We start from the raw sequence: 11,279 nt of genomic DNA, 5'->3' as shown, positions 1-11,279 counted from the left end.
TTTCCTCGAGTTGGGACACAGATGTTTGGAGATTCAAAACTATTTCCTGATCATATAAAATATCATAGTCTGAGGAATTTTCATCACAATCAGATAACATTTTATCTTCTAAGACACCTAAACTGGCCTTTTTCCAACAATTCAGAATGGTTTTCTCAGTTACGGCCCACCAACTTCCAGCAATAAAGTCACATGCGTCCTTAACATTTACAGCTTTAAAAGGGTCTTCCACTTTATTTTCAATCCCCAGAAGTATTGATTCTACCAAACGTTTCCTATAGTATCCTTTAAAACATTTAATTATGCCCATGTCGAGTGGCTGCAATATGGAAGTGCAGTTGGCCGAAAAAAAAAAACAATTTCATTGCATTGTAGTTTTGGAATTGTGGTGTGAGCGGAGCAATTATCAATCAACAATGCAATTCTTTTCTTGCTTTTTTTCATTTCCTTATCTAACTTCAGCAACCATTCAGAAAAAAATTTAGACGTCATCCAAGCCTTTTTATTGGCTTTATATTCCACAGGAAGACTTCTGACATTCTTGAAGCACCTTGGCTTCAAAGATTTGCCGATAACAAGAAGTTGAATTTTATGTGTTCCTGTACTATTGGTACACAGAAGAACAGTCAATCTTTGTTTTGATTTCTTCCCGCCGTGACACTTTTCACCCTTAAACGCCAATGTTCTATCAGGAAGGAGTTGAAAAAGCAGCCCAGCTTCATCAGCGTTATAAATTTCTTCTGGTGCATACTTTTGAAGAATATCTTTCATCTTCTCTTATCTGCAGGCATTTGCCTCCTTCATCGGAGCAGATTTTTTCTCTCCATGAATTTCCTGGAAAGTGATTCCGTGGCGATCCCGAAAAAGCATTAGCCAACCATTGCTAGCTTTAAAAGTTTCGTTCCCTAGCACTGCTGCATATTTCCGTGCTTGTGCACATAACAAGGGTCCATTTATTGGGATATTTGTTGCCCTCATCTCTTGAAACCACTTCAGGACGGCAACATCAATGTTTTCATTAGTCGCGACTTGTAGTCATTTTCGCTTGGGATTAACTGAATTTGATCTCACAGCATCTTCAATATGTTTCCTCTTCTTGAGGAACGTTGCAACTGTAGATTGAGATAATCCATATTTCTTAGCTGCATCAACCTGCTTCATTCCATCATCAATATCGCTGATGACGTTGAGTTTGTCTTGAAATGAAATTTGCTTTCTCCCTGCCATCTTAGGGAAAAATACACTAGTGAATGAAATCAAATCTTTCGTTTTCGTCGATCATGTGACAGTGATGACGCAATCAGATGGGAATGTTACACCTTTTCGGATCATCTTCATTTGCCACTCACTCAAAAAAAAAATTGAATATTTTCTGTTTTTTTACTTGGCAAGCATTTTTAGATGTTTAGTTTCCCTCTCCATGTGCATGTTTCCTTTTCCTAAAAAAGAAAAAAAAACACTGTGGTTTAAACAAAATAAAAATCTCCAGCGCGACGCTATTTTGGAAACGCATTGTTTAAAATGTAGCGCGAAACTTAAAGCTAACCATTTTTAAAGAAAAAATAAAGTTTTAAGTTTTTTTTTTGTTTGAAAATAGGAGGGGTTACTTTCAGGATTTTACTGTACTTGAAAACCAAATTATCGTAATCAAGAGGGGTTGAAAACTTAAAAAAAATCGCTTTACAGGGGTTTATTGTTGTAGAGAATATCGCAATATTGAGAGGAGGATAACATTAATTCCTATGCGAGTTCACCGGGACCACGAAATATTATCGTTGTAGAGGGATTTATCGTTGTATCGGATAGCGTTGTAGCGAGGTTTTACTGTATAATGTATTCTTTAAAAAAGTACGAAGTCCCGACCCCCTACCCCTCTTTCTTCCCCCCCTCCCTCACCCCCTCCGAAACACTGCAAGAACATTACTATGATTGTACACTTTTTGTGTCGCAACTAATTAAGAGAAAACTGAATTTTGGCAGGATGTTAGTACGTAATGTATTCTTTAAAAAAGTACAAAGCCCGATCCCCACCCCTCTTGCTTTCCTCCCCACCCCCTCCAAAACATTGCAAGAGCAGTAATATGATTATGCGCTTTTCGTGTCGCAACTAATTTGGGGAAAGCGGATGCTTTTCAATATAATAGTACAAAAAGTATACACTAAAATAAGACAAAGTCCCGACCCACACCCTTCTTTCTCCCCCCTCCCTCCGAAAAATTGCAAGAGCAGTACTCTGGTTATACGCTTTTCGTGTCCCAACTAAATAGAGGAAAGCTGATTTTTTTTTTCAAGATGTTGACATACTAAGTATACACTACAAAAAAAAACCTACCCCTATTGCTTCCCCTCCCCCCCCCCCCGCCCCGTCCGAAACATTGCAATAGCAGTATTATGATTATACGCTTACAGCTCGAAAACTAATCATGATACCGGAATATTCCATTTTTTATTTCACTTCTTACAATATTATAAACCAGTGGTGCCGAACCTAGGTTCCACGAGTCACGTCCGGCCCATGAAACTGATCAGTGTGAACCGTTGTTTTGCAAAATGTTACAACTTGAAGACTATGTAGCAACTGTTTTCTGAAAAACAGGTTGCATTCAAAAAAAAAAGGCATCAAGTTATTATAACTACAATTTTTCTTTTATAAGGGGTCATTTAATAGTTTGTTGGCTTGGTCTGAAATATTGTTACAGTGCATTCCACTACAGTGTCCACACATAGACGTACAATCGAACCCAGTTTTACGACAGCTACAGTTTGTAACACAATGTTTTACAGTTGCAAGATATTTGTAGGAGAATTTCACTTGGAGCAGAGAGGTAATTGTCGTGATCTTAGGAATCAGTCTGTTGATTGAAATATATTTCCAAATCCATTCTTCTGCTGGAAGTTTAAAACCTAACCAAGTTTGGATAAAAGTTTGAAAAGCAAGTAATCAAAAAAATGTCCCTAAAGTCCACTTTTAATTTATCAAAACTTCCACCTACTTCAGACGTCACTCGTCAACATCTTTTTAAGGTGCCGCGGTACTGAGATCTATTTTGGAACTCGACCACAGTTTCAAAGGAAATCATTTTACGGAATAGCAAAAAGGCATGGGCTAAGCAGACTTGATTGACAGACGAGTATCCAATCAGAGACGTTTAGGAGAAAGTGCTAAACCACACAAGTGATTTATATTCGTCATTGAGGCTCTTCGCCTGTGCTTAGGGGCTCGCGATTGGTGTTGTCTGCGTCTGCACTTACACCTTCACTACTCAGTCCTCCAAATGCTGACATCCCGCTATTTCGTTAGAAGCTGGAACATCAAATCTTGGGACAGTATCATTGGTAGCTGTTCTTAGAGTTTTGTAAGCGGAATTCTAATTATCGAAGACAAAAAAATCGCAACTTTGTAATGCATTTTTCATAATTTTTTTCCAAAATATTATTGATGTTTTTTTTTTCTTTTCAAAAAAAAATCGACCAATAAGTTTTTTCTTTAAACTTAAGAAATGAATTAATTGATTTAAATCGACAATTTTAATCATGCTAAGTAGCTAAGACACTTCTAAATTCCACTACTTCAGCCTTTTTAAAGTCAGAACAGCCTTTCGTCTTTATTTTTGATTCTGTTAATATAGGGTTTGTCTCCAGGCCTGTAATTTCGAATTTTTATAGGGTGGGGGTGGGGGGAGGCAAAAGGTATGTGTTTAGTGTAAATTATCCCCAAAACAGCAAAAAAAAAAACAGGGAAGTAAATCTATTTTTGTATTACTCAACCTGAAATTTCAAATGGTTAGTAGCCAGTGACCAGCAGACACTTTTTCTATCACTAGAAGCCACATTTTTCAGAACCTAAATTTTTTAACTGAAAAAAATCAGGCAATCTTAAAGTGTTACACTTAAAGGTGGGTCTGAAAAAAAAATGTTTTGGGAAAGTAGGCTTGTTGCTACACTGTATGCATATTTGTAAAAGTAGAGAAAAGGAAACGTAATAACTAATCTTGCTTCAATCATCATTTCCAGTTGAAAATTTAAAGAGTGTTTAAATTAAAAAGCAAGAGTTATTTTGAAAGCATTTATTATAGGTGAAAAAGAAGTTTTAAAATGTAAACTTCAAATGCAAAACAATAAAAAAATATTTATATACCTTTGCTGTAAATGGGGGAAAATAAAAATGGACTGACGTCTAAAAGATACCATAAAGAGTAGATATTATTACTTATTTTTTTATTAATACAAATTTTTAATCTGGGTCGAAAAAGTCGAATTAAAATGCAATATATATGGGTCGTTCCATGTCAAGTGACTTAGGGGTTCCCAATAGACCCTCTCCAATTTTTATGAACATTTTAACGGATGTTCATAGAAGACGAATATGAAGCTATGCCAAATATCCATAAATCGTATGGAGATCCATACGAGATCCATACACCGATATCTATAGTTTGGCCTCTTTTTTTCCGCGTTGCGATTGAAACGACAAAATCACCAAGTTTGTGTTTTCCTTGCTCACGGCGGCCTGAGATGGTTACAATATTAGTATTTGGTGATCCTGAACAACTTTGCGGTAGAAGAGCCTAGTTGTATAGCAAAAGATCAATGCATGGTAGATTTTTCACAATTTGCTGCGAAAGTAGGATAAAAAATGCATTTTTACAAATTACAACTATACACATCGGCTTGTACCTGCTGAGAGATTAGTTTTTTGAAGCTAATTGTTTCCTCGTTTGTAGTCTGTTGTTATGCAAGTGACATCTTGATAGCCCAAATAATTGCCGAATTTTTTACAGTTGAAAAACCAGTCAAAAAAGTTTTCGTCAATATTGTCTCAATTAAAAAGAGCAATCTCAAAATGGTCCTCTTTTAATTTGATTTTTCTTCATATCATTAAAAAGAGCACACTTTTAACTATGCAACATTAATTACTTACTTACAACATAAATAACTTTTTTCAATAACTTACAAATTCATGTCAAGCAATTCCAATAAAATTTACAGGATCTACTGCACCTGTGTTTTGAAAGAAAAAAAAAATCAGATATTTTAGACCGTTTGTTATGGTGGGAGCGCTCCCCAGGAAAACTCGAAAAATATAAAAAGTTAAGTTTCGGTATTTTTTTCTCATCTCCTATGAGGGCGAGAGTTTCCGACTAGGTATTTTTTTAAAAGCTCTCGGGAGGGGGGGGGATATGATTTAAAATTATATGTCACTTCACAAGGTTATGCGATACTAATAGTTCAAAGTCATAAAAAAGCATTGCTTGATATTTTCAAAAAAAAAGAAAAAAAAAAAGAATTTGAATTCTGAAATTTTTAACTCAAATAATGTTTTTCGCAATCACGAGTTGCGACAGGACTCTACTCATTGGAGGTATTGTTTCTAGAAATGGCTCCTGTCCCTGCTCCTGGGTGGTTACGTGTGTATAGTTGTGTGTGTGTGCGTGCATGTGCAGACTAGTGTATGTGCGTAGACCTGTGTGTATGCACGTAGGCGTGTGTGTATGTGTGTAAGGGCGTGTATGTGTGTGTGTATGAGCGTGCGTGTGTGTAGGACATGGACGCCACCGCCCAGGAGAAGCGGATTCCGGGAAACTGCTCAGGACCAGAGGAGCCGTGCCTGCAGAGAACGGTGGTGCTGCAGAGGCCCCTGGTCCAAGCTGAAAAATCCAAGGACCTCAACAGAGGTTAAATAAGGACAATAAGCAACTCGGATTGCTCAATAAATATGGTGCATAAGTGGTAAATTTTTTCAGAATAGTATTGTAAAGGGTTTTTTCCAAAAAGTAATAATGAAACTGTGAGAAAGAAATTTACAGATGTTTTGAGATGTTTCAGTTTTCGCCATGTAATTGTTAATTGAAAATGTGACAAGCAGTAACTGAAAATCATGTGCTTTGACTACCGTAGTTGTGAATAAAAATTCTGACTGAGATTGTAATGAACTCATAATGAAAAAAATTACTTTTCACCGTTCCACCATTTAATTTACTGAAGTGAAGTGTGAGCCATAGACATTGGTGACTTCTGAAGATATTTACAAAAAATAAATAAATAAATGAGGAGGGCAAAATACTCTTAATACCATATGGTAGTAGCAGATCCAGGGGGGGGTCTAAGGGGGCTTATACCCCCCTCTCCTTCCTTCATGATGTCTCAACTTACACTACATAAAAATGAAGTTTCAGAGTTTTTTAGTACTGCAATAATTTTTTGAATTTAAATGGGCCCATAAATATGTAAACTATATATGTAGTAGCACATTAATGGGGATGAGGGGGGGGGGGAAGGCTGTAATCCCTTTTCCCACCTGGGCAAAACTTAATAGCAGATTAAATTGTGATCTGCAATGGTATGGAAAGGCTTGGAAGAAATAGTTTCGTTCTGCAATCGGGGTTTTTATTCAGAAAGTTTATTACTTTCAGATTAAGCCAGTTATATATATTTACTTCATTTCTTGGATGAGAGGGCTGTGGCCATGCTCCTCTTCCCTCATATGATTTTTCCAATACCATGGAAAAGCTTTGAGGAAATGGCTTCGTCCTGTTAACGTTTTTTTCTTTTTTTTTTTTAACCTGAAGTTACTACTTTCAAATTAACACATATATTTTACTTCGTTTCCAGGAACCGGAATGTCAGTTTTTACCATTTCTCGGGCTGTTGGAGGGACTCTCACACAAAAATTAATGGTCTAAAATATTTAAAACCAATTTTTTTTCCTGTCGAAACTCAGCTACAGTAGATCCCGTTTTTTTTTTTTTTTTTAATTTTTAGAATTGTGTGACACGAATTTGTTAGATCTAATATTTTTTATTGATTTGACATGAAATGACGCACATGTTTTTTAATTACGTACATTATTTTTTTATTGGGTGTGGCTCGAAAATGAAACTAACGTTTTTTAGTTAACAAAATTGTGCTATTTTCAATGATGTGAATAAAAACCAAATTAAAGAGGACCCTTTTGAGATATTGCTTTTTGAAATAGAGACAAAATTGATGAAATCAATTTTTGGCTGGTTTTTCAGCTAAGATAATTCAGCAATTATTTGAGCTATCGAAATGCCACTTGCATACCTTTCGGACAAAGCAACAGGCTACAAACGAGGCAAAAATTAACTTCAGAAAACTATTCTCTCAGCAGATACAAGCCGGTGATGTGCGGTTGGAATTTATAAAAATGCGATTTGTAACCTACTTTGGCAGCAAATTGTAAAAAACCTACCATGCATACAGCTTTTGCTATACAACTAAGTTCTTCTACCCCAAAAGTTGATCAGGATCACCAAATGGATGTCTCAATTGCCAAATCGATTCTCTCCACCTTCTAAAAAAAATCCCCATTTCTGCTTTAATAGTGCTTCATAGTGCTTCATCAATGCTTAGCATGTGAAATTATATTAAAGTTTTTGTTCAGTATGTTTCTGACCATGTGATGGCAGAAAATGTAACACGAGGGCCTATTTACTCATATGGATATAGCACCATCTTCTTCATAATTAGTCTCTACCTTTTGCTTTATGGAGTTAGTCGATTTGGCAAGTGAGGCATCCAAATATCAGTATTATAAACATCTCAGGTCGCGAGCAATGAAAAGCACTAACTTGGTGATTTTGTCATTTCAATCGCGACGCAGAAAAAAAAAAGCTTTTACAAAACTGGATATTGGCAGAACCGTACGGCTTATGGAGCTGTAATTTAGCAGACTTTTACGCAAGAAATCACATGCTCTCCTAGAAATTTTTCCTGCCTTGGACCTCTTGCTGATTCCTAGTGCACTGCAAATAAACGCTTTTTGAACACTTTTTGAGCATTGACACTTGTCCCCTTTTTGAGAACACATTTTTTGAAATAGGTATTTCAACCCTCCTGAGAACACTTTTCAAAATACTTTTTAAGTATGGACACATATCTCCCTTTTTAGAACGTTTTTGAATAATTTTGAGAACACTTCGGATAACGCTTTTTGGAACATGTATTTTGTTCAGCATACATTTTAAAGCACTTTTATAACACTTCGTGGCGCACGTATTGGTACAGTTTTTAGTATATATTTTAAAATAATTACGAAGCACTAAAATATCCTCCCGGAATACCTGCTACACAAGTTATACAAAAAGATTTTAGAAAAAAAAGTGTTACATTCGCCTATGTTGAAACTGCAGGCTTGATGATGGGTTTAGGCTTTGTCTATATCTGATTATTAATCAGATTAAATCGTTCAGATGTAGATTCATTCGTCATTCAGATCATAGGTTCATTCAAAATGATTGAATCTATGAAAGTTTTAAATTTAAAACGCAATAGGTACCTCAAAAACAAATTGAATAGTTTTCACCAAAATTACAAAAAAACAAAAAAAAAAAAAAAAGTATTAAAAAGATGGAGCAGAGGAAAATTGTACACAATCATTCTTACTATGAAAACTACATTTAAATTAAAAATATTAATTTCCTCAAATGGGGTCGTTTCCAAAATGTTAAAAGTATTTTTCCCCAAAATTGTAAGCTTAAAAACATGGGATCCGACCATTTTTTAAAAGATTTGACTAAGTTTATATTGTAACGGATCCGGTGAGACTTCCAACTTTCTTGAAAGGACGACACAGTTCTTGATAAAAACACAGGAGCTTTATTTACACTATGTACAGGAGAAATCGTTAACAACTGCTAAATTAATCATCAGCAATTAAACAAGTATCACTCAACACCGTAAACTCAATGGTTACACACGTATTTACTTCCAAATACGAAAACAACACAGCGAAATTCCTCGCAATAAACAGAGCTAATACACTCTCAGTACAAATTCTCAATCGAAACTCACCTCTTTATCACGCGGGACGCTTTTATAAACATCGAAAAGTTTCCACAACATTTGAAATCCTTCTCGAAATGCGTAGACCGTTATCAAATTTTATCAATGAACAAAAAAGAAATAGGGGGGTCGTATACTTCAGCTGAATGTATAGGGGTTGCATATTCATTACGGGAAACTATTTATAGGTTACGTTACTACAATAATTACTATTTACAGAATTTGTTACATTGCCCCCTTCCTAAGGACTGCACGTCCCGGGCAGTACAATCCCCAGAAAGGGTGCCAAACTTCTATCACAAGTTCACAAATACACACATTAAATAATAACCAATAATGCATAGGAAACACAATAATAACAAGAAATATTAATAAACATTAAATGCAAAAATATTATCCTTCCTTCTGGATTCTTGAAGTTCAATAGCCAAGTGAACGAGGCATGATCTTTCCGAAGCAGAAACTTGCAGCCGTAGAGGTAATGATGGAAGTGTTCTACAGCTTTCACTATGGCCAGCAACTCCTTTCTGGTGACGCAGTAATTTCGCTCCGACTTTGATAAGCATTTGCTCCAGTAAGCGATGACATGTTCATTGCCGTCAATTTCTTGGGATAAAACAGCTCCGATGCCCTCGTTGCTCGCATGAGTGTCCAGGATGAAGGATTTTTCAGGCTGAGGATAGGCGAGGATAGGCGTTGATGTTAAAGCCTCCTTCAGTCGTAGAAATGCATCTTCGCATTCTTTGGACCATTCAAACTTTTGCTTGCTCTCCGTCAGCTTATGCAAAGGTCGTGCAATGTTGGACAAACCCTTTACAAACTTCCTGTAGTACGTGCAGAGCCCCAGGAAACTTCGCAGCTGATGGATGTTTTCGGGACGACTCCAAATCTTGACCGAAGATACCTTTTCTGGATCGGTTTGTACACCCTCTGAAGAGATGATGTGACCAAGGTAGTTCACTTCTCGGCGGAACAAATTACATTTGGACGGGCTTAACTTCAGATTAGCTTCCTTAAGTTTTTGCAGCACCTTCCTAAGATTAGCCAGATGTTCTTCGAAGCTGCGTCCCACGATGATGATATCGTCTAAGTGGACCAGACAGGATTCGTAAGAGAGTCCTCCTGTCTCCATAAGACGCACGAACGTAGCTGGTGCATTGCAGAGGCCGAAGGGCATCACTTTAAAGTGCCATAAGCCTTGTCCAGTTGTAAACGCTGTCTTCTCTCGGTCCTCAGGGTGTATCTCAACCTGCCAGTAGCCACTCTTCAAGTCCAGGGTCGAAAACCACTTGTGTCCGGAAAGAGTGTCCAAGGTGTCGTCTATCCGTGGAAGAGGGTAACTGTCTTTCTTGGTGATTTCATTCAGCCGTCGGTAATCAACACAAAATCTGGTGGAGCCATCTTTCTTTCGGACTAAGATGATGGGAGAGGCCCAAGGACTGGATGAGGGTTCGATTACATCATTCTCCCTCATCTCTTTCAGGAGGGTCTCAACCTCTTCCTTCTTGGCGAACGGTAGTCGTCTTGGATGCTGTTTAATAGGGGGGTGTTCTCCAGTGTAAATCCTGTGCTGCGTTAAATTCGTATGGCCAACATCCTCCGATGTAGATGAAAACAGATGCTTGAAGTCATCCGCCAATTGTTCTGCAGCAGTTCTTTGATCTATCGATAATGGCGCACTCCCAATTATCTTCGATGTCAAGGACTCAGAAGACACAGTCTTGGGGGAATTGATTCTTCTAATGATGCAGTTTACTGGAGTACAAGTTGCTAACACTTCACCTTTCCAGATATTTCTTGGCCTTTCACTCACGTTGGCGACTCTCACAGGAATTACATCCTTCGAAAGGTCCACAAGCGTAGATGCTACCAGCACTCCTTTTAGGTTATTGCTTAAGTTGGGGTATTCAATGAGTCCAAATCGAAAACTATTGCTTTCTTCAATGGAGCCAGGTATTAATGATTCTGACCTTGAGGGAATCGATAAATCTGTTTGGGCTATTATTTGATGAGCGGATTTTACATCAGTTTCTGCGGGGAAAATGGCTATGTCTTCTGTCATCGAGTGCAGCTCATTAGTCTTGAAGTCGAGAGTGAAGTCATATTTCTTCAAAAAGTCCAATCCGAGAATGAAAGGGTCCGTGATATTAGCGACGAATGCCGTATGATGGTAGGTGGTATTCCCAAACACTATTTCCAAGTCCACTTTACCTTCAATCTCGATTTTGTCACCTGTCACAGTCTGGAGACTTACGCGTGGCAATGTCCACAGCAATTTCAATCCAAATTCACGAGCCACATCTGTCCTAATGATTGTCACATTGGCTCCAGTGTCGACAATCAGTCTGCAGGGGTTCCCATTTACATTTGCGTAAATGAAAAGTCCATTACTGCCGCTACTAGAAGAGGAAATCTGCAGAGCTCTGGTGGTGGTAATTTCCTTCCCTTTCGTAGCTTGGCGAGCCGGACAACTC

The 11,279-nt window shown here is 37.5% G+C and overlaps 1 pseudogene; it reads right to left on the bottom strand.

Annotated features, from left to right (window-relative positions):
• Positions 1-626: 626 nt before the first annotated feature.
• LOC129218552 (tigger transposable element-derived protein 6-like) lies at positions 627-1,227 on the bottom strand (annotated as a pseudogene).
• Between the last annotated feature and the right edge of the window lie 10,052 nt (positions 1,228-11,279).

The sequence above is a fragment of the Uloborus diversus genome, chromosome 3, assembly GCF_026930045.1.
Source record: "Uloborus diversus isolate 005 chromosome 3, Udiv.v.3.1, whole genome shotgun sequence".
Classification (NCBI taxonomy): domain Eukaryota; kingdom Metazoa; phylum Arthropoda; class Arachnida; order Araneae; family Uloboridae; genus Uloborus; species Uloborus diversus.
Note: the sequence above shows the minus strand (reverse complement) of the source record. Positions and strands in the feature narration are given on the sequence as shown.